Source organism: Nomascus leucogenys, chromosome 7b (genome assembly GCF_006542625.1).
Source record: "Nomascus leucogenys isolate Asia chromosome 7b, Asia_NLE_v1, whole genome shotgun sequence".
Lineage (NCBI taxonomy): Eukaryota > Metazoa > Chordata > Mammalia > Primates > Hylobatidae > Nomascus > Nomascus leucogenys.
In genome coordinates this window covers 17313401-17339630 of record NC_044387.1, presented here as the reverse complement: position 1 = coordinate 17339630, position 26230 = coordinate 17313401, and the positions used below count along the sequence as shown (strand labels likewise).

Below are 26230 nucleotides of genomic sequence, written 5' to 3'. Positions count from 1 at the left end.
TATCTCAGTTCTCACAAATAGTCCACGTAAAACTGTTAAAAAAAAAAAAAAAAAAAAAATTATGAGTAGGTCGTGCGCGGTGGCTCACGCCTGTAAACCCAGCACTTTGGGAGGCTGAGGTGGGCGGATCACCTGAGGTCGGGAGTTCAAGACCAGCCTGACCAACATGGAGAAACCCCATCTCTACTAAAAATACAAAATTAGGCCAGGTGCAGTGTAATCCCAGCACTTTGGGAGGCCAAGACGGGTCAATCACAAGGTCAGGAGATCAAGATCATCCTGGCTAACACGGTGAAACCCCAACTCTACTAAAAATACAATAAATTAGCTGGGCGTGGTGGTGGATGCCTGTAGTCCCAGCTACTCAAGAGGCTGAGGCAGGAGAATCGCTTGAACCCGGGAGGCAGAGGTTGCAGTGAGCTGAGATCGCGCCACTGCACTCCAGCTGGGGCAACAAGAGCAAAACTCTGTCTCAAAAAACAAAAAATTAAAATTAAAAAAATAACAAATTATGAGCCAGGCACGGTAGCTCACGCCTGAAATCCTAGCACTTTGGGAGGCCGAGGAGGGCAGATCACAAGGTCAGGAGTTCAAGACCAGCCTGGCCAACACGGTGAAACCTTATCTCTACTAAACATACAAAAATTAGCTGGTGTGGTGACAGGTGCCTGTAATCCCAGCTACTCGGAAGGTTGAGGAAGGAGAACTGCTTGAACCCAGGAAGTGGAGGTTGCAGTGAGCCAAGATGGTGCCACTGCATTCCAGCCTGGGCGACAGAGCAAGACTCCGTCTCGGAAATAAATAAAGTATGTAAATGCAAATGGGATAAATGTTTATAAACGAACTTTTCACACAATTTGAAATATTAAAATTATGTTAAATTAAGTGATAAATACTCATTAAATGTCCAGATCATTTCCAAATAAGGAAAAATACTGAAACACCAATTACTGAACATAAATACATTTGTTCTTGCCTTCTTAAATCTTATAGAAAGACTGAATATATTTCGGTCTATTAATACACACAAAATTATGTTACGGAGAATGTTTGTAAAAAATATTTAAAAGTCTAGGCATAGTGGCTCACACCTGCAATCCCAGCACTTTCAAAGGCTGAAATAGGAGGATTACTTAAGGCCAGGAGTCCAAGACTAGTCTGAGCAACATGGCAAGACTCTGTCTCTACAAAAAAAATTTTAAATTAGCCAGGCATGATAGCACACTCCTGTAATCCCAGCTACTCCAGTGGCTAAGACAGGAAGATCCCTTGACCCCAGAGTTCAAGTTATAGTACGCTATGATCATGTCACTGCACTCTAGGCTGGGCAATAGTGAGAGACCCTAACTCAAAAAATAAAAAAATATATAAAATGATTCTCATCTATAAAATACTGATATATGATAGACAGTTCAAAATTTCTTGCTTTCTAGGTTTTCATTAAAAATCAAGATTACTAAGTTAGAAATTCTAACTAATGTATATAATTCTGTATATGAAGTGTAACAAAAAACATGTGGCTTTGATGAGAAAAATTATGAGAAAAGCATAAGAATGTATTATTCATTGAGAAAAAAGAATAACTAAATTCAGAGGTTATTTAAGGTTATTTCAAAACATAATATTTAGGAAGGAAATAATATAAAAAGGACTCAGTAAGCAGGACAGAGAGATATAAAAAAAGTTATAAGGATGTAATTTTGGTGAGGAGGGTTAAAAGGAGAATAACTTTTCAAAATGATAAGGAAAAAAGAAAGTAAACTGTGTCCTAAAGTAAAATAACATGTTATTTAAGAAAGTATAGGACAAAGCTAAAGGCCCAAGAATGTTGTGGAAGATCTGATTAAGCTGTGGAAGGCTTGTGAAAGATGAATTTATTAAAGAAATTTTGTGTGTGGGCCAGACACAGAGGTTCACGCCTGTAATCCCAGCACTTTGGGAGGCAGAAGCAGCCAGACCACTTGAGCCCAGGAGTTCAAGACCAGCCTGTTCAACACAGTGAAACCCTGTCTCTACAAAAAATACAAAAACTAGCCAGACACACTGGCATGTGCCTGTAGTCTCAGCTACTCAGGAGGCTGAGGTGGGAGGATCACTTGAGCCCGCAAAGTTGAGCCTACAGTGAGGCGTGATCGCAGTGGAGACAGAATGAGTCCCTCTATCAAAAAAAAAAAAGAAATAGGAAGGAAGGAGGGAGGGAGAGACAGAGGGAGGGGTGAGAAAGAGAAAAGAAAGAAAAGGAAAGGAATGGAAAGGAGGAAGGAAGGAAGGAAGGAAGGAAGGAAGGAAGGAAGGAAGGAAAAGGAAAAAGAAAGAAAGAAAGAAAGAAAGAAAGAAAGAAAGAAAGAAGGAAGGAAGGAAGGAAGGAAGGAAGGAAGGAAGGAAGGAAGGAAGGAAAGAAAGAAAGAAAGAAAGAAAGAAAGAAAGAAAGAAAGAAAGAGGAAAAGGGCAAGGGCAAGAGAAAGAAGGAAGGGAGGGAGGGGTGAGAGAGAAGGAGGGAGGGAGGGAGAGAGGGAGAGACAGAGAGAGAGAGAGAAAGAAAGGAAGGAAGGAAGGAAGGAAGGAGAAAGAAAGAGAAAGAAAGAAAGAAAGAAAGAAAGAAGAAAGAAAGAAAGAAAGAAAGAAAGAAAGAAAGAAAGAAAGGAAGGAGAAAGGAGAGAAAGAAAGAAAGGAAGGAAGAAGGAGAAGAAAAAGAGAAAGAGAAAGAGAAACCGGGGGGGATGGAGGGAGGGAAAGAGAGAAGGAAGGAAGAAAAGAAGGGAGGGAGGGAGGAAGGAAGGAGGAAGGAACCAAGATCTTTCATACGATTAAGTTGGCTATAAATAAAAGAAAATTAGTTGCAAGTCTTTCTAAAAGTTTAGCTTTGGTCAGGCACGGTGGCTCACGCCTGTAGTCCCAGCACTTCGGGAGGCGGAGGCGGGTGGATCACCTGACGTCAGGAGTTCGAGACCAGCCTGGACAACATAGAGAAACACCATCTCTACTAAAAAAATACAAAAATTAGCTGGGCGTGGTGGCATGCGCCTGTAGTCCCAGCTACTCTGGAGGCTCAGTCAGGAGAATCACTTGAACCTGGGAAGTAGAGATTGCAGTGAGCCAAGACTATGCCACTGCACTCTAGCCTAGGCAACAGAATGAGACCCTGTCTCAAAAACAACAACAAATACCTAAAATTTTGGTCCCGTGTTAGAACAAGCTTTTCTTGAAGTCTTGATCTGTTCTTAGTAAAAATTGCAAGAGGTTTTTATGTTTATTTCAGAAATCTGTTTCTTTAAATTTTTAAACATCTTCTGAACTGCAGCTTTACAGTTTAGAGCAATTCTGTATTGGCTTTTCCTGATGTGTCTGAATTGCTCCATTTAACCCAGAATTTCCCATGATTTTACTAAGAGCCATGTATTTCATGCTCAAGGTACTAGTTTTCTTGTTTACATTTCTCTATAATATGGTGTACACTCATAACCCTGGACACACATTCTTCCTGTGTCAAGTAATTTTTCATCAGGTCCAACTGCCAGATTATCTAAATGGGTTTCCCATTAGGAGACGCGATCTCATTGCAGGAAGTTTTCTTTGCCTTTTTGTTAACTGGCCCAAGAAACAAAGATTTTGCAGCTTATGAAGATAATCCCTGTATTTCATGCTGTCTTTATTAGAGTTTTTGGTTACTTAGGAAAACTGGGCTTTAGAAGGGTTAAGGGTTTTGGTTTTTTGTTTGTTTGTTTCCCATCCATGTAACTTTCTGTATTGCTTTTGAAATCTTTTGATTATTACTGTGGTTAAATTAATGACTATTATTTCAGTGACCTATGATTCTGTTTTGATCAGGTGTTTTACAGCTTTTGACATCTTTGGTAAACTTCCCCAGGATGAAGTTCTAAATTAAGTCTTCTGGCTTGGTGCGGTGGCTCATGCCTGTAATCGCAGCACTCTGGGAGGCCGAAGTGGATAGATCACCTGAGGTCAGAGTCCGAGACCAACCTGACCAACATGCAGAAACCCCATCTCTACTTAAAATACAAAATTAGGCCAGGCGCAGTGGCTCACGCCTGTAATCCCAGCTACCCGGGAGGCTGAGGCAGGAGAACCACTTGAATCCCGGAAGCAGAGGTTGCAGTAAGCTGAGATTGCACCACTGCACTCCAGCCTGGGCAACAGAGCAAGACTCCGTCTCAAAAAAATAAAAAATAAATAAGTCTTTCTTGACCTCAAACTAAGGATGTTCCACAAGGCACTGGACCTTCTCAAAGATTTCTGAAACAGAGACACTGAACTAAATCAGGCTTATTTGATATGCTGAATTATATGGAAAGCATTGACAAATAAGTGATTCTAGATCTTCTTTCAGTTACATTTATTTATATGATATTAATATGAATATTCCAAAAGTATATAAAACTCTTGGAAATCTAGTATGTCATCAGTCATAATTCTAGTATATGTTACATGCCACAAAAATAACTGAATTTCTTTGTCAATTGCTGATTATAATGAACTTCATCAGATTTTTAACCATGGCTATTCTAAACCTTCATCATTCACAGTTTTGATTCTTCTCTAAAAACAGGCTGGGCATGGTGGCTCACGCCTGTAATCCCAGCACTTTGGAAGGCCGAGACAAGCGGATCAACTGAGGTCAGGTGTTCAAGACCAGCCTGGCCAATATGGCTACTAAAAATACAAAATTTTAGTCTTTAGTCTCTGGTCTTTACTTAAATTTTAGTCTTTAGTGTCTACTAAAAATACAAAAATAAGCCAAGGTAGTGGTATGCGCCTGTAATCCCAGCTGCTTGGGAAGCTGAGACACAAGAATCACTTGAACCTGGGAGGTGGAGGTTGCAGTGAGCCGACATCAGGCCACTGCACTCCAGCCTGGGTGACAGAGTGAAACTCTGTCTCAAAAAATAAATAAATAAAATTTAAAAATAAATAAAAATAAAAATATCTGCAATCAGATTCACGGAAAAGACTTGTACTCTTAAATATACATTTCCAATAACTTTAAGCTCAATGGACTGAAAATTTTCCAGAATTCTAATGAAGAAACTGATTAGTTAGAAAAACTGCTAATTAAGATTAAGCAACACAAAATATGAGATTAGGCCGGGTGCGGTGGCTCACACCTGTAATCCCAGCACTTTGGGAGGCCGAGGCGGGTGGATCACAAGGTCAGGAGATCGAGACCATCCTGGCTAACACGGTGAAACCCCATCTCTACTAAAAATACAAAAAATTAGCTGGGCGTGGTGGTGGGCACCTGTAATCCCAGCTAGTCAGGAGGCTGAGGCAGAAGAATGGCGTGAACCCAGGAGGCAGAGCTTGCAGTGAGCCGAGATGGCACCACTGCACTCCAGCCTGGGCGAGAGTGCGAGACTCCGTCTCAAAAAAATAAAATAAAATAAAATATGAGATTAAATAATCAATGATGTTTTTATGACTTTTATTTGAAACATTGTTGGTTCTTTACTTAAATGTTCAATTTTCCAGATTTAAGAAAACTTTTTCTCTTAAAGTATCAATCATTTACAGTAATTTGGTAAGATAATACTTACCTCAACAAAAGTGAAAGCATTTACTTTTTCTCCCTACTTGATCCCTCTGCATTAGATATTGGTTAAGTAAAATTCAGAAACTATTCATGAGTCTTCTTATTTTTATGATAATATAGGGTTGTTAGCACAAGTTCATAAAAATTTGCTCTCTTTGTAACAGGATACAGTTAGAAACATTAGTTATATTACCAAGACTTTGACTGGAATATCATATTTAAGAATGCACACACAATGTCTGGGTTCAGGTGTTCCCATCCCTACGGTGAGAGAATATAATCTGTCACTTCTTGGCCAGCCCAGGAACCTTAAGGCTGTAGGTGAAATCTAATGCCTGCCTCGGTTTGGCTTCCTAGTCTTGAAAGGTTTGTAAATCTGAGATTTCTTTGTGGTCAACAGCTATTCTTGCTGCATTTATGTAAATAATCAGACAAAAAATTAATAAAACTATTTTATAAACAAATTTGTCTTATTCTGATTATCTCTGGTAGAAACTGGCATGACTATAAAAAGTTATGTTTCTAAAGAAAAGCTATACTGTATCTGTTATTAAGACTGTAGCCCTGTACACTGTATTTGAGTTTTTATTATCTACCTGCAAACTAGCCTAGATCCTAAATTATTCTAGGTTCCTCCAATCCAACTTTCTTCCACAGAATTATTAAAACAGAAATTGCTCTGTTCCTGAGGCCCTATAAGCTGAAACTCGATGAATTTTAAGGGACAAGTCTGGTACTCGAAGTCTGAGCCACACAGAAAAGTTCACCAAACTGCCCAATGCCTTAACCAGAGACATTCAAACTGCAAGCCAGGATGAGAAGTCGATGGTTCCGCACTGTAGACAGCTTTTCCCAAGATAACTGAACAAGGGGAGACTCTTACCCCTCTTAAGGCGTAGCTTTTTCACTTGGCAAGATAATGTAACTGAAATTTCATAATCAGTAGCTTCTGCTGGTAACTTGACAGAACTTGACCTAAAAGATCCTTCAGTCCACCTAGTGGGTGACTCTGGCAACATCCCTAAAAAAATTATTCACACTCTGCTTTAATTCAACCCAGTTATGGAATACCGAATGATAACATTACTCTGCATTAGCTATTGGTTAAGTAAAGAAATGTCTGTGCTATTACTAATACTACATGATTTACCTGGATAAATTCCTTTGAGGAAGTTGAGACTCATATGCAAAATAAGAAAACAGATCACATGGTTACAACAGGTCTGATCTAGTTCTCCATGGTCACTTGGTTTATTCAACTGACTGCCTTTAGGTCTAGCTTCATGGCTCAAAACCATTATGTAAACTGGTATTATATTACTATTAATTTTACTTTGTATTTTCCTTTTTAAACTTTGTACATGTTATTTGTTACATTTCTGTAGAAGTACAGAACTATACTGACCCAACAGAATTATACTGGGCTGGCCCTAAACCCTGAGATGATAGCCTACATTTAAGGAACAGACAAAAACTGATCTTAATAATGGATTCCCGGCAGACTTAGCCTGAGAATCACTCCCTCCAAATTTCCTTTGTTGCTCAAATGTGACTGAAAGGGTCCTGACACTGACTCCTAGTTTGACAAGCACTCCCTCCAACATGGGACCATACCAACAACCCAGGACAGGTCCATCCTGGCATCTAAAGATAATTAAAACCTAACTACAAGATGATTGATCAGTGATGCTTCCAAAGAAAGATCCCTTTTGTTTTATTTGTTTTTTTAGAGACAGGGTCTTGCCATGTTGCCCAGGTGGGTCTCAAACTCCTGGGCTCAAGCAATCCTCCTGCCTCTGCCTCTCAAAGCGCCAGGATTACAAGCATGAGCCACTGTGCCTGGGTCCAAAGAAAGATTTTAATCAAAAGGGGGAAAAGTGAAAGTTGTTAGAATTAAAATTGGGTCATTTATGTTAAAAGCCCTGACAAATGGAGCCAGGGAAGGCCATCAAAGGAGGGTTCTCATGCATGAATACCTGATTAAAAAAAAAATAACTATTGCCTGGGTGTGGTGGCTCACGCCAGTAATCCCAGCACTTTGGGAGGCCAGGGCAGGCAGATCACTTGAGGTCAGGAGTTCGAGACCAACCTGGCCAAAATGGTGAAACCCCATTCCTACTAAAAATACAAAAATTAGCCAGGCGTGGTGGTGCAGGCCTGTAGTCCCAGCTACGTGGAAAGTTGAGGCAGGAGAATCACTTGAACCCAGGAGGCAGAGGTTGCAGCAAGCCGCAATCACACCACTGCACTCCAACCTGGGCAACAGAGCGAGACTACATCTCAAAAAGAAAAAAAAAAAAAAACTATCACAAAAAAACCCATAAAGGCCACAACCCTACACAAAGGCAATCAGGCAATCGCTACCTTACACAAAAAAATACTTCTGCAAGGATATCTGCCCAGTAACTTCATGTCCAACCTCAGACTGGCACCACTCTTGTCACTGATCTTTATAGCCAAACACAACTGATTTAAAACAATGATGTAATCTTCCTCATTTTTCCTTTAAAAATCTATGTCTTGGCCGGGCACGGTGGCTCATGCCTGTAATCCCAGCACTTTGGGAGGCCGAGGCGGGCGGATCATGAGGTCAGGAGATCGAGACCATCCTGGCTAACATGGTGAAACCCTGTCTCTACTAAAAATACAAAAAATTAGCTGGGCGTGGTGGCAGGCACCTATAGTCCCAGCTACTCAGGAGGCTGAGGCAGGAGAATGGCATGAACCCGGGAGGTGGAGCTTGCCATGAGCTGAGATCTCGCCACTGCACTCCAGCCTGTGCGAAAGAGCGAGACTCCGTCTCAAAAAAAAAAAAAAAACTATGTCTTCCTTTACTTCCCTGAATATTCACATAGTTTACTTGAATATGCACATAGTTTACTATGATATGCATATTCCCATTATAATGCCCATTCCTGAATAAATATTGTTTTCTTTCAGAGAGACTGTCTTTTATTTAGGTTGACAGAACAATCTGTATGTAAAAGATGAATTTAGAACCTTTTTCTCACCATACACAGAAATTAATTCAAAATAGATGATAAAATCTAACTGTTAAGAGTTAAAACTATAAAACTTCTAGAAAGCAGAAAAATCTCAAGATCTTGGATTAGGCAGAGTTCTCACATAAGACAACAAAAGTATGATCTATAAAAGAAAAAATTTAGATACCACACTTCATCAAAATTTAAACTAATTACACTTTAAAAGCTCTCAATCACCTTTTTTTTTTTTTTTTTTTTTTTTTGAGATGGAGTCTCACTCTGTTGCCCAGGCTGGAGTGCAGTGGCGTGATCTCAGCTCACTGCAATCTCTGCCTCCCAGGTTCAAGCGATTCTCCTGCCTCAGCCTCCTAAGTAGTTGGGGCTACAGGTGCACACCATCACACCTGGCTAATTTTTGTATTTTTAGTAGAGATGGGGTTTCACCACGTTGGCCAGGCTGGTCTGGAATGCCTGACCTCAAGATCCGCCCACCTCAGCATCCCAAAGTGCTGGGATTACAGGTGTGAGCCACCACGCCCAGCCACCAATTTTTTAAGCAATGAAAAGACCAGCAACAGACTGTGAAGAAATATTGGCAGATCATATATCTATTAAAGAACTTATATCCAGAATATATTTAAAAAAAAAAACTTCTTACAACTCAATAAGTCAAACAACCCAATTTTATTATATTTTATTTTATTTTTTTGAGACAGAGCCTTGCTCTGTCGCCCAGGCTGCAGTGCAGTGTTGCAATCTCAGCTCACTGCAACCTCCGCCTCCCAGGTTTATGCAATTCTCCTACCTCAGCCTTCTGAGTAGCTGAGATTATAGGCATGTGCCACAATCTCCGGCTAATTTTTGTATTTTTAGTAGAGACAGGGTTTTGCCATGTTGACCAGGCTGGTCTCGAACTCCTGACCTCAGGTGATCCACACACCTCAGCCTCCCAAAGTGCTGGGGTTACAGGCATGAGCCACCGCACCCAGCCCAAACAACCCAATTTTAAAAGGAGCAAAAGATCTGAATAGCGATATCATCAAAAAAGATGGGTCAGACATGGTGGCTCATGCTTGTAATCCCAGAACTTTGGCAGGCCAATGCAGGAGGACTGCTTGAGCCCAGGGGTTCAAGAGTAGCCTGGGCAATGCAGTGAGACCCCCATCTCTACAAAAATGGCAGGGTTAATAAAAAAAATTAACCACGCATGGTAGCATGCACCTGCATTCCCCATTCCCAACTACTCAGGAGGCTGAGGCGGGGGACTGCTTGAGCCCAGGAGGTCAAGGCTACAGTGACCTCTGGTCGCACCACTGCACTCCAGCCAGCCCATTTATGCCAAGTGTTCCATTACTGGAATGCTAAGCTTGTAGGAATTATTAATATCCTACTGCTCAAGGTCATCGCCAAGGTCTGATTTTTCACAAAAAAAATTGCAACTTCAGGCATAAATGGGTTAAGAAAAAAGATACATGCAAAGATGCTCAATACTATGAGTCATAAGGAAAATTAAAATTAAAATCACAATGACTCCACTAAACAGTATGCAGAGAAAAAAAGAAAAAAAAAAACACAACGAATTAACAAAATCAGGCCAGGCACGGTGGCTCACGCCTGTAATCCTAGCACTTTGGGAGGCCAAGGCGGGAGGATTGCCTGAGCTCAGGATTCAAGACCAGCCTGGGCAACATGGTGAAACCCCATCTCCACTAAAAATACAAAGAATCAGCTGGGTGTAGTTGTGCTCGGCTGTAATCCCAGCTACTCCTGTAATCCCAGCTACTCGGGAGGCTGAGGCATGAGAATTGCTTGAACCCAGGAGGGAGAGGTTGCAGTGAGCTGAGATTGCGCCACTGCACTCCAGCCTGGGCGACAGAGTGACTCAAAGACAAACAAACAAATTCATATCCATTAGAACAGCTATAATTTTAAAAAAAGACAATAATAAGTGTTGACAAAGATGTGAAGAAAACTGGAACTCTCAAACATTGCTGTTAGCAATATAAGATGTTATGGCCACTTTGGGAAACAGTTTGGCAGGGTCCTGAAAAGCTAAACGTATGATGCTGTAATTCTACTCCTGGATAGCTAACCAAGAGAAACAAAACCATATGTCCACATAAAGACTTGTACTCAAATGTTTGAGTATTATTCAAAAGAGTCAAAAACTGGAAATAATCGAAACAGCTATATAGGCCGGGCGCGGTGGCTCACGCTTGTAATCCCAGCACTTTGGGAGGCCGAGGCGGGCGGATCACGAGGTCAGGAGATCGAGACCACAGTGAAACCCCGTCTCTACTAAAAAAAAAAAATACAAAAAATTAGCCAGGCGTGGTGGCGGGCACCTGTAGTCCCCAGCTACTCGGAGAGGCTGAGGCAGGAGAATGGTGTGAACCCGGGAGGCGGAGCTTGCAGTGAGCCGAGATTGCGCCACTGCACTCCAGCCTGGGCGACAGAGCGAGACTCCGTCTCCAGAAAAAAAAAAAAAAAAAAAAAAGAAACAGCTATATAAACTGGTCAACAGCTAAAGTGTGTTACAGTAATCTCCCCTTACCTACAGCTTTACTTTCCAGTTTCAGTTACCCACAGTCAAACATGGTCTGAAAATGATAAATGGAAAATTTCAGAAATAAATAATCTATGTTTTAAATTGAGTGCCATTCTGAGCAGCATGATGAAACCTCATACCATGCCCCTCTGCCTCGGACATGAATCATCCCTTTATCCACCATATTCACGTTGTCTACACTACCTGCTCGTTAGTCACTTAGTGGCCATCTCAGCTATCAGATCAACTAGTATCGTAGTGCTGGTAACCCTTATTTTACTTAATAATGGCTCAAATGCTCAAGAGTAATGAGGATGACAATTGGATATGCCAAAGAAAAGCTGTAAAATACTTTTTAAGTGTAAAAGTGAAAGTTCTCAATTTAATAAGAAAAAAACTTTATGCTGAGTTTGCTAACATCTACAGTAAGAAATCTTCTATGAAATTGTGAATAGCATATTGTTGTAACTATTCTATCGTATTGTTTTTAATCTCTTATTATGCCTGATTAACAAGTTAAACTTTATCACAGGTAATACTACCTGAGATTTCAGGCATCCACTGGGGGTCTTGGAATGTATCCAACACAGATAAGGGGGGGACTATCATATACCTATACAAAGAAATACTATTCCAAAGTAAAAAGGGACAAAAAACTGATAAAAACTACAATGTGAATGAATCCCAAAAACATTATGCTAAGTGAAAGAAGCCAGATACAAAAGACTACATATTGTACAATTCCCTTTATACAAAATATCCAGTAAAAGCAAATGGATTAAGACAAAACCAATCAGTGATTGGCTGGGGGTGGGAATAAGGGTTAACTGCAAACAGGCTGGAGGGAATTTTGGAGGCAATGGAAATGTTCAAAAACTAGCTCAAGGTGATAGTTTCACAATTCTATATATTTACTAAAAATTATTGAATTACTCAAAATGGATAATTTTTTTGGTATCAGGTAAGTCAAAAGCTAATTTATTAAGAAGTGTACATACCCAAAGAAATGACAACACATCTAAACAAAAACATGAATATTCATAGCAACATAATAGCCCAAAAAAATAGAAACTTAAATGTCCATCAACTGATGCACAGATAAATAAAATGTAATATATCCATAAATAGAATATTACTCATGAATAAAAAAAAAAAAAGACTATAGGGTGGGTGCAGTGGCTCACACCTGCAATCCCAGCACTTTGGGAGGCCGAGGTGGGCAGATCATGAGGTCAGGAGATCAAGACCATCCTGGCTAACACGGTGAAATCCCATCTCTACTAAAAATACAAAAAATTAGCCAGGCATGGTGGCACGCGCCTGTAGTCCCAGCTACTTGGAAGGCTGAGGCAAGAGAATCGCTTGAATCCGGGAGGCGGAGGTTGCAATGAGCTGAGATCATGCCACTGCACTCCAGCCTGGGCAACAGAGCGAGACTCCGTCTCAAAAAAAAAAAAAAAAGACTATAAAAAATTTTTTTAATTAAAAAGGATCAGGTGCAGTGGCTCACGCCTGAAATCCCAGCACTTTGAGAGGACAAAGAGAGAGGATTGCTTGAGCCCAGGAGTTCAAGACTACCCTAGGCAATATGGTGAAATCCCATCTCTATAAAAACTAAAATAGATTAGCCGGGCGTGGTGGCTCACCCCTGTAATCCCAGCACTTTGGGAGGCAGAGGCGGGCAGATCACGAGGTCAGGAGATCGAGACCATCCTGGCTAACATGGTGAAACCCCATCTCTACTAAAAATACAAAAAAAAAAAAAAAAACATTAGCCAGGCGTTGTGGCATGCGCCTGTGGTCCCAGCTACTGGAGAGGCTGAGGCAGGAGAATCGCTTGAACCGGGAGGCAGAGGTTGCAGTGAGCCAGATCGCACCACTGCACTCCAGCCTAGGCGACAGAGCGAGACTCCGTCTAAAAAAAAAAGAAGAAAGGAAATAGATTAAGTTAAAAAAAAAAAAAAAAGAAATGAAGTACTGACACATATTACAACATGGATATACTTTGAAAGCATTAAGCTAAGGGAAAGAAGCCAGTCACAAAAGACCACATATATGGTTTCACTTACATAAAATGTCCAGAACACTCTAATCTATAATGATAGAAAGTCGATCAGTGGTTGCATAGGACTGGGAGTGCTGAGGGAAAATGAAAAGCGACTGTTAATGGATATGGGGCTCTTCTAGGGGATGATTAAAATGCTGTAAAATTGATTATAGTGATGGCTGCACAACTTTGAATATACAGTCGGCCCTCCATACCCATAAGTTCTGAATCCATGGATTCAACCAATGAGGTACAGAAACTACTCAAAAAAAAAATTATGTCTGTAAATGAACATGTACAGACTTTTTTCCTGGTCATTATTCCCTAAACAATACACAGTATAACAACTATTTACATAGCATCCACACTGGATTAGGTAGTATGAGTAATCTGGAGATGATTTAAAGCATACAAGAGGATATGCATAGTTTATATGCAAATACTATGTCATTTTTATTCATTTTTCCTAAGAGACAGGATTTTGCTCTGTCACCCAGGCTGGTGTCCAAACTCTGGCCTCGAGAGATCCTCCCACCTCAGCCTCCTGAATAACTGGGATTACAGGCACAAGCCACTGCACCCAGCAACTATGCCGTTTTATTTTAGGGACCTGAGCATCCATAGATTCTGGTATCTCAGGAAGGCCCTAGAGCAAATGCCCAACAGATACCGATGGACAATTGTACTAAAAACCACTGAATTGTTCACCTGCAAAATGGAGTAATTTTTTAAAAAATTAATAAACCCACCAAACTCTACACTTTAAACTGAACTGAGTATGTGAACTATATCACAGTGAAGCTGTTACCCCTCCAAAAATGGTATACAACACGAGCAGGTAAAGCCATTAACATTAGCAGACCCTACAGGCCACAGGTACCAATCTGTTTCCTTAGGATAGAAAAATCCCAAAGTTACAAATTGTTTCCAAGCATACTCAAGCTATTTTGTAAATGAGTATTTATGTCTGAAATGAGAGGCAATGATAAATCCAATGAGTTAAATCACTAAACTTAAAAATAGGTTGACATAAATATTCAAATTTCAAATGCCCAGGATATTCCAATTTTCTATTTCATGTGTTTAACTACTAGATATCGTCTCAATAATATTTACATGAATGTACTCTGTAAACTGTAATGCTCTATAAAAAGTTTTATTATTCCTAAATTCCCTTAAATGTAATTTAATGGTTTCCAGTCCTATATAAGTCATTCTACCTTTTGAAGAAACTCTGAAACACAAATATCCAATCCTTTCTTATTAAAGCATGCATCCTTCCATGATTCTGGCACCAAAGAAAGTGCATAATTTACTTCGGGATAGAGAATCACAGATAAAAAGGAAAACAAACCTGATTATCAAACAGACGATTACTATTCTCTCATCACCGGATTACAATTTAAGCCATTAAGCTGAAGTAAATGTTCATGAACACAAGAAAGGGGGGAATTTTTAACAGTTTTACAATGACGTGTCCTCCTCTTCCTCATTTAATGAAGTACTAAGAACTTAAAGGCTATTCTGCAGCGAATCTGACTCCTAGAAAGAGTCCATCCAGGATGCTGGCAAAGGGAAAAGATTAGAAACTGTGCGATCTGGATTATTCTTGGTGTTACCGAATATTTTTTCGGTCCTTTATGGACATGGAGTAAAAATGCCCAAATGGAGCAGGAGAGAGAGCTCGGCTGCCCTGATCACAAAGCTGCTGGGGTAGAGTCAGCATCCAGCCCTGGCAGAGCCCTCCCTGTCCTCCTTCCGCGCCCCTAGACCAACCCGTCGCGCGGTCCCTGAGGGCCAGCTTCGCGAGGATCCAGAAGGCGGTCACTGGACGTGCGTGTTACGAGCCTGTTTTTGTTTTAAGAAACAGATTCCGATCCGAGCCAAGCCTCCCTACCTCCCGGGGAATAGGGGGAGATGGCAGCACGGTGCCGGCGTGGAGAGCGAGAATAAAAGAACTGCCGAGTACAACCTGTCGTGCAAGCTAGCAGCGCCGGGAAGGAAAGGTACGCGGCGGCGATAAGGCAAGACAGGGAAGGAAACTGGTGTCCAGCCCCCGCCCCGCCCGCCACCCAGAGCGGCCGGAGCCTCCCAGGTCCCGCCCCGAGCTCGCCGCCCAGCCCCGGCGCCGGCCGCAGACTCCCGCCCTACACAAACCCTCCCAGGACGCGCTTCCTCCGGAGCCGGACCCCCGCCCTGGCCTCCCTGCGGGATGAGGCGGGTCAGTTCAGTCCGCTTCTCGGCAGAGGTGACTCGCGCAGAGATGTAAACACGGCAAGACCAGCTGCGCTCGGCCCATCCCCCCCCCGCCGGGGTCTGTAACCTCTTCCCTCAGCCCTGCCCCGCGCCCCGCGCTCACCGCGGGCAGGCGCGCAGCGCGCCTTCCCCTTTCTCGAAGTCCCGCTCCGCGACCGTTGCCCGGGGACACTCAGCCCCCTTCCCCCAGCCCCCCGCCGGTGTCACCGCCGCAGCCGCCGGAAAACCCCTCCGCAAACCCCGAAGCAAACAACACAAGCGCGGGGCGGGGGCGCGGAGGGAGGCGCCGGCACTCGGGACAGCCAGGCTTTATCGCCGCGCCCTTCGCGCTCCCTCTCCCCAGCCTCCGCTGCCCGCGCTCTTACCTGCTCTCTGCGACGCCTGGGAAGACCGCGGCGTCCTTTTCCCTCTCAGCAGGGCCGCGGACTAGCAGCCGCCGCCGCCGCCGTTGGCCGAGCGTCCGGAGGGAGCCGGGGCCTCCCCGGCAGCCAGAGCCGCTCCACAGGGAGAGGAGCAGACAAAACAGAGGCTCGCCGCCCCGCGCAGCGACCCCCGCCCGCGCCGCGCCACCGACCCCCAACCGCCTAGGCGACGGCGGCGACACAGCTCGGCGCGGGGAGCAATGGTGGCCCCCGCCCCGCTCCGCTCCCGGCCCCCTCCCTCCACCCCCCGCCTCGGCTCCTCCCCCTCGGCCTCCTGCCGCCGCCACCAGGACACTGGAGTCCGCCTCCCCCTCCCCGCCAGCTCAGAGTGCTCCTCCCCTCCCCACGCGGCGGGGGGGCGGGGGCGGCACCGCCAGTCACCGCAGCGCCTGTCAAACGCGGGCCGGCTATTTATACCCCGCGGGGCCCCCGCCGCTGTCGAGCCCCCACCAGCCCGCCGAACCTGCCTCTTTTGCTCTCTTGAATCCCGCCCTCCTCTCCTCGCCCAACTTCTCCCAAACCCGCCTTCCCAGGTAAAGACGCTCGTCACTTGTCCGGCTCCCTGCCCAGGGCTCCCCGATCTCGCTCTCCACTCCAGCCCTGGATTGGTGCAGGGGGCTCTGCCACACGGGGCAGGTGTGTGAGGACGACGGGGCCGCGCGTGCACCTGCAGCGCCCGCCGGCTGGGACCGCACGCACACACCCTCGCCACTCAGGGCCCCCGCAGGCCCCGCCGTCACCGCATCCCCAACTCAGGACTCTCGCCCTTCTCCGGAGAGGGCCCCATAATCGGGCAGTCTGACAGTTACGGGGGGGCGAGGTTTTGCAAAAACTCCTAGCCTGGTCCTTCCAGTCCCCACTCCTCAGCCTTGGCTAAGTGAAAGGTGGGGGTTCGGGCAGGAGCGCGACGCCGGCCAGGAGCGCGACGCCGGCCCCGCCCCGGCCGGTGACGCACGTGGCGCACCGCCCCACCAGCCTCGCGCCCCTCGGCGCCGCCAACTCCTCCTCCCCGCTAGCAAAAGCCCAGCGTAGTACACCCGCGACCCCGCCCCATTCCCAGAAATTACCACCCGCCCAACAGCCCGGCCGCGCGGCGGTTGGTGCTGGCGTTTGCTGGCGGTCGGGTGGCGGGGCCCAGCGCGCAGCTGCGGAGCGCGGCGGGCGGCCCCTTGGCGCTGCCCGGGGAGCTGCGGGCACCCGCACCGAGCCATTGTCGCTCTTTGCGCGGTCCGCAACGGAGAAGTAACTCAAGTCTGAGTGTTGTTGGTGCGAGAATGAGAGAGTGTTTTGGTGTGGGAGTATTTTGGCCCAAGTGCCTGCGAATTCGAAAACGAAAACCCAGCAGTGGCTGCGCGCTTCTGGTTTCCACACTTTCACACAAAGGGGAGCCTTCGAGCGGGGCACTCTCACGCGCCTTCAAGTGCACAAAAGCCAATGACACGGTGCCGTAGGTCGCCCTGTGTAGAAGCGTCTCTTTAATGGGCTTTCTTAGGCACAGTTAATGCATACAAACGCCTCAGTCTATTCCTTCATCACCACCATTCCCCGCTGCGGCGTTTTCTGTATTTGTTTAACAAAGAGCACAGCCTGTCCGGTGCGCGCGGGGCTGATATTGCTCCCCTCCCGGGCTCCTGCAGCCTCGCCGCGATGGACCTGGCACCTGGCGCGGTATTCACCAACTGATTCTGGGCTCCAGCGTTACCCTTTTTACGGCTTCACAAACCAGTCTGGAGCAAAGAAGAAACACTGAGGAATATAGGTGATAGCTGTTTTCTTGAAAGGGACGTGGGAACCGTGGAAATCACCCTAGAGTAAGGCTCAAATGTCAGAAAGCTGCAGGAGGCTCCAGATTTAAATCCCTGAAGAGCCTGAGAATGTAACGATCTCGTGCTTTTGTTAATACTGTTGTTGCCTCTATTTTCTTGGGGGTGAGTCTTCTCTTCCTTTCTTAAAAAACAACTCTGGGCCGGGCGCAGTGTTTCACGCCTGTAATCCCAGCACTTTGGTGGGCCCTGAATGGTGAATTAAGAGGTCAGGAGTTCGAGACCAGCCTGCCTAACATGGTGAAACCCCGTCTCTACTAAAAATACAAAAATTAGCCGGGCGTGGTGGCACACGCCTGTAGTCCCAGCTACTCGGGAGGCAGGAGAATCGCTTGAACCCAGGTGGCAGAGGTTGCAGTGAGCCAAGATCGCAACACTACACTCCAGCCTGGGCGACAGAGCAAGACTCCTTCTCAAAAAAAAAAAAAAAAGAAGAAGACCGGGCGCGGTGGCTCACGCCTGTAATCCCAGAACTCTAAAAGGCCGAGGCTGGCGGATCACCTGAGGTCAGAAGTTCAAGACCATCCTGGCTAACACGGTGAAACCCCGTCTCTACTAAAAATACAAAAAATTAGCCGGGCGTGGTGGTTTGCGCCTGTAATCCCAGCCACTCGGGAGGCTGAGGCAGGAGAATCGCTTGAACCCGAGAGGCGGAGGTTGAAGTGAGCCCAGATCGCGCCATTGCACTCTATCCTGGGCAACAAGAGCGAAACTCCGTCTCAGAAAAAAAAAAAAAAAAAAGCAACTCTGAGGGCTCCTATTCTTATTTAAGAAATTTTTGCTCTTGAACACAGAGGAAACCTGGAGACCATGATTGTTAATCAAAGATCCTCTTAACTCTTGACAAAGTTTTCTGGATTCCTGAGTTTTAAATCATGGGACTATTGACACCCTTTTGAACTAAAGAATTTGTAAAGCTTTGGTAACATTCAAATCTTTAATACACAATAAAAAGGATTCTGCAAACAGAGCACCCTAAGGGAGTCTTTTTATCTCACTTCTTGTAAAATAACTTACCACTTATGGGAACCATTGCCCACTTTGATATTTGTAAGGAATTAATTAATAATAATATTGTATCTTCATAACATAACATAACATAGCATACTAAGGAGCTGGCAAAGACAAAGCCTGATTCCTGTTGTTAGGGACAGATATCACCTGCCAAGTCATATAGTTTCTGTTGTCAGCCACGTTGAGAAGAAATTCTCTCCCACTGCCAATTGGCAGTAAGCTGGAAAGTCCCAGGTGGATAACAGTGGTAGATAACATTACTGTTCTCAGTTTTTCACTATTCCATGCATGCATGCCCTTTGAAATACGGGCATGCATCCCTTTGTAGTTTCTCTCAGTAGAGATAGGATGTTTCTCCACCCTGTTCCTGTTGGGCTTAGATCAGTCGATTTGCTTTTGGCCGAAGGAAGATAGGCAGAAGTGACAGTGTGACAGTTCTGAGCCTGGCCTCAAGAGGTATTTCATGTTTCTCCTTCCCTCTCTGGCACTCTTGTTTTTCACAATGTGAAGAACATACCTGGCTAGTTTGCTGGTCGAAGAAGTATGAAGCAGGTCTGAAGCCAGTCCCAGCTTGGGGTCAGCAACCCAAAGAATAAAGGATTGTTTTTTCAAGCCATGTTTTGGAGTAATAGCGTTTTGGAGTAATAGTGTTTTGGAGTAGTTGGTTCCCGGAATTAGTGTTGTGATAGCTGACTGAAACAACAGCAGAGAGAGCAATCTGCTTTCTTCGTATTGGCCTGCAAGGTGCCTAATTTGATGTCTCTCAGGCAGCTCTTTGGCTATGGTTCTTAGACACATCCCTTATGGAGGCCAGCGGAGTAAGGAACCCAGAAATTTTACATCAAGCTTGTCCAACCCACGGCCTGCAGGCTGCATGCGGCCCTGGACAGCTTTGAATGCAGCCCAACACAAATTTGTAAACTTTCTCAAAATACTTTTTTGTGATTTTTTTTTAAGCTCATCAGCTATCATTAGTGTTAGTGTATTTAATGTGTGGCCCAAGATAATAATTCTTCCAGTGTGGCCCTGGAAAGCCAAAAGATTGGACACCCCTGGTTTACAGTAAAGCATTCTAGAGAACAGGGGTCAGAAGGAAAAGTCTAGTGTGGCCAGTAGTCCTAGTAGCAAGCTAATGATCATGGAATAGGAAATCTCTGTATTGTAACTGGATTGCTTTTGCTTTTGTTTTTTATGTTATATAGTTTATTTTTTAATTATACAAGTGATTCATTAATACATTCTCATCATCAATTTTCAAATAATTCAAAATAAACTTTTTAAAACCCAAGTTCCCCTTCCCTCTCCATTTCCCTTCCCACTCCTTACTTACCCTTCACACTTACCCAGCCATCCCCTACCTCTACTTTTCCACAGATAACCATAAATGAAAATTTAGCCTTTAAGCTTGTAGACCTTTTTCTGTGCATGTATATACACATACATATATTTATATATTAAATATAAATATGATTATATGTGTATTAGGTATAATGCTTTTATACTTCTTTTCTCTGTGTTATTTCTCCCTTTGTTTTCTTCAATATATAGGAAAGTGGTTGTTTTTTTTTTAATTATTTCATCCTTGGCTGGTTGCTGTGGCTACATCTGTAATCCCAGCACTTTGAGAGGCCAAGGTGGGAGGATCACTTGAGCCCAGAAGTTCGAGACCAGCATGGGCAGGAGGATCACATAGTTTGAGACCCCATCTCTACAAAGAAAATAAAATAAAGTTAGCCAGGTGTGGTGGTATGGATCTGTAGTCCCACCTACTGGGGAGGCTGAGGCAGAAGGATCACATGAGCTCAGGAGTTTGAGGTTGCAGCGTGCTGTGCTCACACCACCCCACTGCAGCCTGGGTGACAGAGTGAGATCCTGTCTCAAAAATAAATAAGTAAAATAAAACAAATAAAATTTCATTCTGCCTTCAGTATAATAGACTAACCAAAGGAAGAGATTTTCCTGCTTTTATATCAGAATATTAAATGGTAGGAGGACACTTTAGGGCTCAGTATGGGGGTGGCAGTGACGATCAACATGAGGAACAGAAGAGAAAACAAAATTCTGAGTGGTGGCCAGTAAGTCATTTCCCCCTCCCAACCTTTCAACTTCACATTCTCAGACAATCCTTGGAAGTACTGAGTTATGTTTGATTAAATGAGGTAATTGTCCCTTATGACATTCCAAGTCCAAGAGAATATAGTGGAAGCTATGCTGCCTTTTCTGACCTAACCTCTGGAGTCACATACCATCACTTCTGTTGTATTCTCTTGGTCACACAGATTGATCCTAATTCAGTGTGGGAGAGTACTACACAAGGACACTCATACCAGGAGATGAGGATCATTGAGGGACATGTTGGAAGCTGGTGGCCACAAGGGCATTCACTCAGTAGTGAATTTTGAGTGATTGACACAATCTTTAAACAGATTCCCTCATCACAGGTCAGCAGATTCCCTGGTTGACAACTACTAGGTAGATTTTAGAGGAACAGCCAGAAAAATCTCTTCTTTGCCTCTCCTTAAGGAAAGAGAAGTTCTGGACAGCTATCCAACAGCAATATTCTGTCGTTAACCTATCTTATTTGTGAAACACTATATCCAACCCTCCATACAAAGATTATTCATACCTCTCCCATACTATGGGTCTGCAAAGTAATCTAGTCCCCCAAACTCACTTTTTCTTTTAGATATTGTTTTGCCTTTTAGAAATCAGAATCTTTTAAACATTGTATATTAAATAAGTTATAAGAGGGCTGCCTTAGAATAACCAAACCCAAAGTAATTTGGAGGGCATGGGTTAAGTTTCCGGAATCCAATGAAGTAATTTTGAGGATGAAATTTGAAGCATCCAAAAAATAAATAGTAATTTGTATCATCGAATGCAATCAGATAGATAAGCAGAAAGTATAAACTTTTGAATATAGAAGGAAGTTAAATCCTCATGAGTTGCATCTGTAACTTCATCCTGTAATGTTTTCTAGTAAAATAAGTACTTAAAACCATTTCATAATTTCAGTTTTTGATATATTTTAAAAGCAACCTTCTCTTTAAAATAGTGCCTTAGTTGGAAGAATTCTATTAATTCTGTCTACAAATTAATTACTTTTAAAGAATATTTTATTGCTTTATTAAAATATTTGAAATGTTTAAGATGAATTACACTTTATTCTAGTTAGACTTTTTAATGTTTTTGATGTTAAAACCAACTTTTGTTAGCAGATTTCACTTTCATATCTTTATTATAAGTTTAAAAGTCAAAATTAAATGAACATCAAGACATTTTATTAGTGATTTAAGATCATGTTAATCTTTTTTTTTTTCCGAGGCAGTTTTGCTCTTGTCATCCAGGCTGGAGTGCAGTGGCACAATCTCGGCTAACTGCAACCTCTGCCTCCTGGGTTCAAGCAGTTCTGCCTCAGCCTCCCAAGTAGCTGGGATTAAGGTGCCTGCCTCCACACCTGGATAATTTTTGTATTTTTAGTAGACACGGGGTTTCACTATGTTGGCCAGGCTGGTCTCGAACTCCTGACCTCGTGATCTGCCTGCCTCGGCCTCCCAAAATGCTGGGATTACAGGCATGAGCCACTGCGCCTGGCCGATCAGATTAATCTTTACAGTTTCTGAATAAAATAGTTTACTTAATAAAATTCAGGATAAATGCTATATTAGCTAATTACAGCACAAATATAAATATCTTCCATGGGAAACTACTTGAAACAAACTTTCATATTTGTGCCACATAATTTTTAAAGGCATTTAACTGGCTGGGTGCAGTGGCTCACACCTGTAATCCCAGAACTTTGGGAGGCGGAGGCAGGCGGATCACCTAAGGTCAAGAGTTTGAGGCCTCTACTAAAAAATACAAAAATTAGCCAGGCACGGTGGCGGGTGCCTGTAATCCCAGTTACTCGGGCAACTGAGGCAAGAGAATTGCTTGAACCCGGGAGGCAGAGGTTGCAGTGAGCCAAGATTGGGCCATTGTACTCCAGCCCGGGCGACAGAGAGAAACTCGGTCTCAAAAAAAAAAAAAAAAAATTAATAAATAAATAAGGCATTTAACCCTGACTCTCCCACACTTCTAAGTTAAAATGAGTTAATAGAAATGTGTCTTTCCATTCACTTTCAGATCACCCTAAAAAAAAGAAAAACCAAAAGGCTTTCCCATTATTTATTTGCTTTCTTTTCTAGGGGTTTTTCCTGTTTGTCAGCTAACTACTGTAGGTAGCATTATTTTAATAAGAGTAAATAATAATGACAGTAACACAATAATATTGACCCTCTATTCGTATACTGCTAGGTTTTCTGTGTTTATTCATCTTACGAGTATTATCACCATTTCATAGTTGATGCTGAAACTGAGAGAGGTTAAGTCACTTGTTCAAAGTTATACAGTAGGTGGCAGGGTTGGATATTGAATCCATCTCCAGAGCCTGTACTCTTAACCACTAGTACAGCATATTATTAAAATACTGTTTTCATTTTCTTTTCTTTTTCTTTTTTCTTTTGTTTTTTTTTAGATAGGGCCTATCTCTGTTGCCCGTGCTGGAGTGCGCTGGCTTCACCCTCCAGAATGGCTGAGACTACAGGTCATCATGCCCAGCTAATTTGTATGTATGTATGTATGAATTTATTTATTTATTTATTTTAGAGACAGGTTGGTAGTCAAACTCATGGCTTCAAAAGATCTTCCTGCCTCATCCTCCCAAAGTGCTAGGATTACAGGTGTGAAGCATGGCACCCAGCCTAAAGTGTTTTTTTGACACATGTAGGGCAGTCCTGTTATAACTGTTCATGTCTAAACATAGAGAATGAAAAGCACTGGCCGGGCACAGTGGCTCACGCTTGTAATCCCAGCACTTTGGGAGTCCAAGGCGGGCGAATCAGGAAGTCAGGAGATCGAGACCACGGTGAAACCCCGTCTCTACTAAAAATACAAAAAATTAGCCGGGCGTGGTGGCGGGCACCTGTGGTTCCAGCTACTCGGAGAGGCTGAGGCAGGAGAATGGCGTGAACCCGGGAGGCGGAGCTTTCAGTGAGCTGAGATCGCGCCACTGCACTCCAGCCTGGGTGACAGAGCGAGACTCCGTCTCAAAAAAAAAAAAAAAAAAAAAAAAAGAGAATGAAAAGCATTGCTCTCTGTTTCGCCTCTTGTCCTATTCCCCCAAATTTATAGGGGGCTGCTGTCACCTCGTATTCTGACTCACTTGTTTGGCTTTTTTTTTTTTTCCTTGAGACAAGGTCTGTCTGTCACTGTCACCCAGGCTGCAGTGCAGTGGTGCAATCACGGTTCACTGCACCCTCGGCTTCCCAGCCTCAGGTGATCCTCTCACCTCAGCCTCCCAAGTAGCTGGGACCACAGGCACCTGCTACCATGCCCAACTAATTTTTGTATTTTTTGTAGAGACAGGGTTTTGCCATGTTGCCCAGGCTGGTCCTGAACTCCTGGGCTCAAGTGATCTTCCCACCTTGGCCTCCCAAAGTACAGGCAAGAGCCACCATGCCAGGTGTGTTTGGCCTTTATGTTCTGCCTAACATGCCAGGCACTGCCAAAGTGCTTGGGTGCTTCTGACCATGTTCCTTATATCCCACTCTCCAGACATTCCCTTCACTAGTAGATGCCAACTAATTCCCTCTACTCCAGCCTGTGGCTTCTGTATGCTGCTCTCCCTGCTTCCCTTGTCTGCCACTTTAAGTTTGAGCAGACTTTCCATATCTGCTGGTGACACTGACTACTAAGCAAAAGAGAAAGAGAGAAATTTAAAGCCAGGACAAGAAACCAATCAATATGGAAGGTAAAAGGGTCATAGAAGGACCATTATTAAAATGTGAATACCAGCCAGGCGGTGGAGGCCCACCTGCAGGCTCAGCTACTCAGGAGACTGAGGCAATAGGATCGCTTATGCCCAGGAGTTCTGGGCTGTAGTGTGCTATGCCCATCAGGTGTCTGCACTAAGTTCAGCATCAATATGGTGACCTCCCAGGAGCAGGGGACCACCAGGTTTCCTAAGGAGGAGTGAACCAACCTAGGTCAGAAACAGAGCAGGTCAAAACTCCCATGCTGAGCAGTAGTGGGATCACACCTGTGAATGACTAGTGCTAAAGTGCTCTCCAGTCTGGGCAACATAGTGAGACAACTCCCCGTAAATAATTTTTTTTTTTTTTAATTCAGACAGAGTCTTGCTCTGTCGCCCAGGCTAGAGTGCAATGGCGTGATCTCAGCTCACTGCAACTTCTGCCTCTTAGATTCAAGCAATTCTCCCACTTCAGCCTCCTGAGTAGCTGGGATTACAGACATATGCCACCATGCCCAGCTTTTTTTTTTTTTTTTTTTTTTTTTTAGTAGAAGCAGGGTTTTGCCATGTTGGCCAGATTGGTCTTGAACTCCTGACCTCAAGTGATCTGCCCGCCTCAGCCTCCCAAAATGCTGGGATTACAGGCATAAGCCACCTCACCTAGCCTCCCATAAACAAATATTTTAAAATGTGAATACCAGAAAGTGGAGGATGGAAGGCTGGGCATGGTGGCTCACACCTATAATCCCAGTACTGTGGAAGGTTGAGGTGGGTGGATCGCTTTTGCCTAGGAGTTCGAGACCAGCCTGGGCAACATGGCGAAACCCATCTCTACAAAAAATACAAAAATTAGCCAGTGTGGTGGCATGCACCTGTAGTTGCAGGTACTCGGAAGGCTGAGAAGACAGAATCACCTGAGTCAGGAAGTGGAGGCTGCAGTGAGCCGTGATCATGCCACTGCATTCCAGCATGGGCAACAGAGCAAGACCCTGTATCAAAACAAAATTTTCTAATTAAAATAGAAAAGGAGGACAGGCGCAGTGGCTCACATCTGTAATCCCAACACTTTGGGAGGCCGAGGTGGGTGGATCATTTGAGGTCAGGAGTTCAAGACCAGCCTGGCCAACATGGTGAAACCCTGTCTCTACTAAAAATACAAAAATTAGGCCAGGCACAGTGGCTCACGCCTGTAATCCCAGCACTTTGGGAGGCCAAGGCAGGCAGATCACAAGATCAGGAGATGGAGATCATCCTGGCCAACATGGTGAAACCCTATCTCTACTAAAAAAATTAGCGGTGTGGTGCAGACGCCTGTAATCCCAGCTACTTGGGAGGCTGAGGCACAAGAATCACTTGAACCCAGGAGGCAGAGGTTGCAATGAGCCGAGATCGTGCCACTGCACTCCAGCCCGGAGATAGAGTGAGACTCCATCGCAAAAAAAAAAAAAAAAATATATATATATATATATACACGTATATATATATATACGTGTATATATATATATGTATATATATACACACACACAAAAATTAGCCAGGCGGTAGTGGTACACACCTGTAATCCCAGCTACTTGGGAGGCTGAGGCAGGAGAATCGCTTGAGCCTGGGAGATGGAGGTTGTTGTGAGCCAAGATCACGCCACTGCACTCCAGTCTGGGTGACAGAGTGAGACCCTGTCTCAAAAAGAAAAAAAAGAAAGAAAGGAAAGGGGCCGGGTGCAGTGGCACACGTCTGTAATTCCAGCACTTTGGGAGGCCAAGGAAGGTGGATCACCTGAGGTCAGGAGTTTGAAATCAG

General features: G+C 44.1%; 1 protein-coding gene across 9 annotated transcripts in view; it reads right to left on the bottom strand.

The window, feature by feature from the left end:
- Positions 1-16028, bottom strand: part of ELF2 (E74 like ETS transcription factor 2) — a 130174-nt gene extending 114146 nt beyond the window's left edge. For 7 of the 9 annotated variants that reach the window (XM_030815696.1, XM_030815694.1, XM_030815697.1 and 4 more), the window contains exon 1: positions 15749-16028. The gene's annotated coding sequence lies outside the window, so the exon portion shown is untranslated. Of the gene's footprint in view, positions 1-6431; positions 7235-15748 lie in introns of those variants that run through there. The other 2 variants (XM_030815685.1, XM_030815688.1) reach the window with 1 other exon arrangement.
- Positions 16029-26230: the final 10202 nt, after the last annotated feature.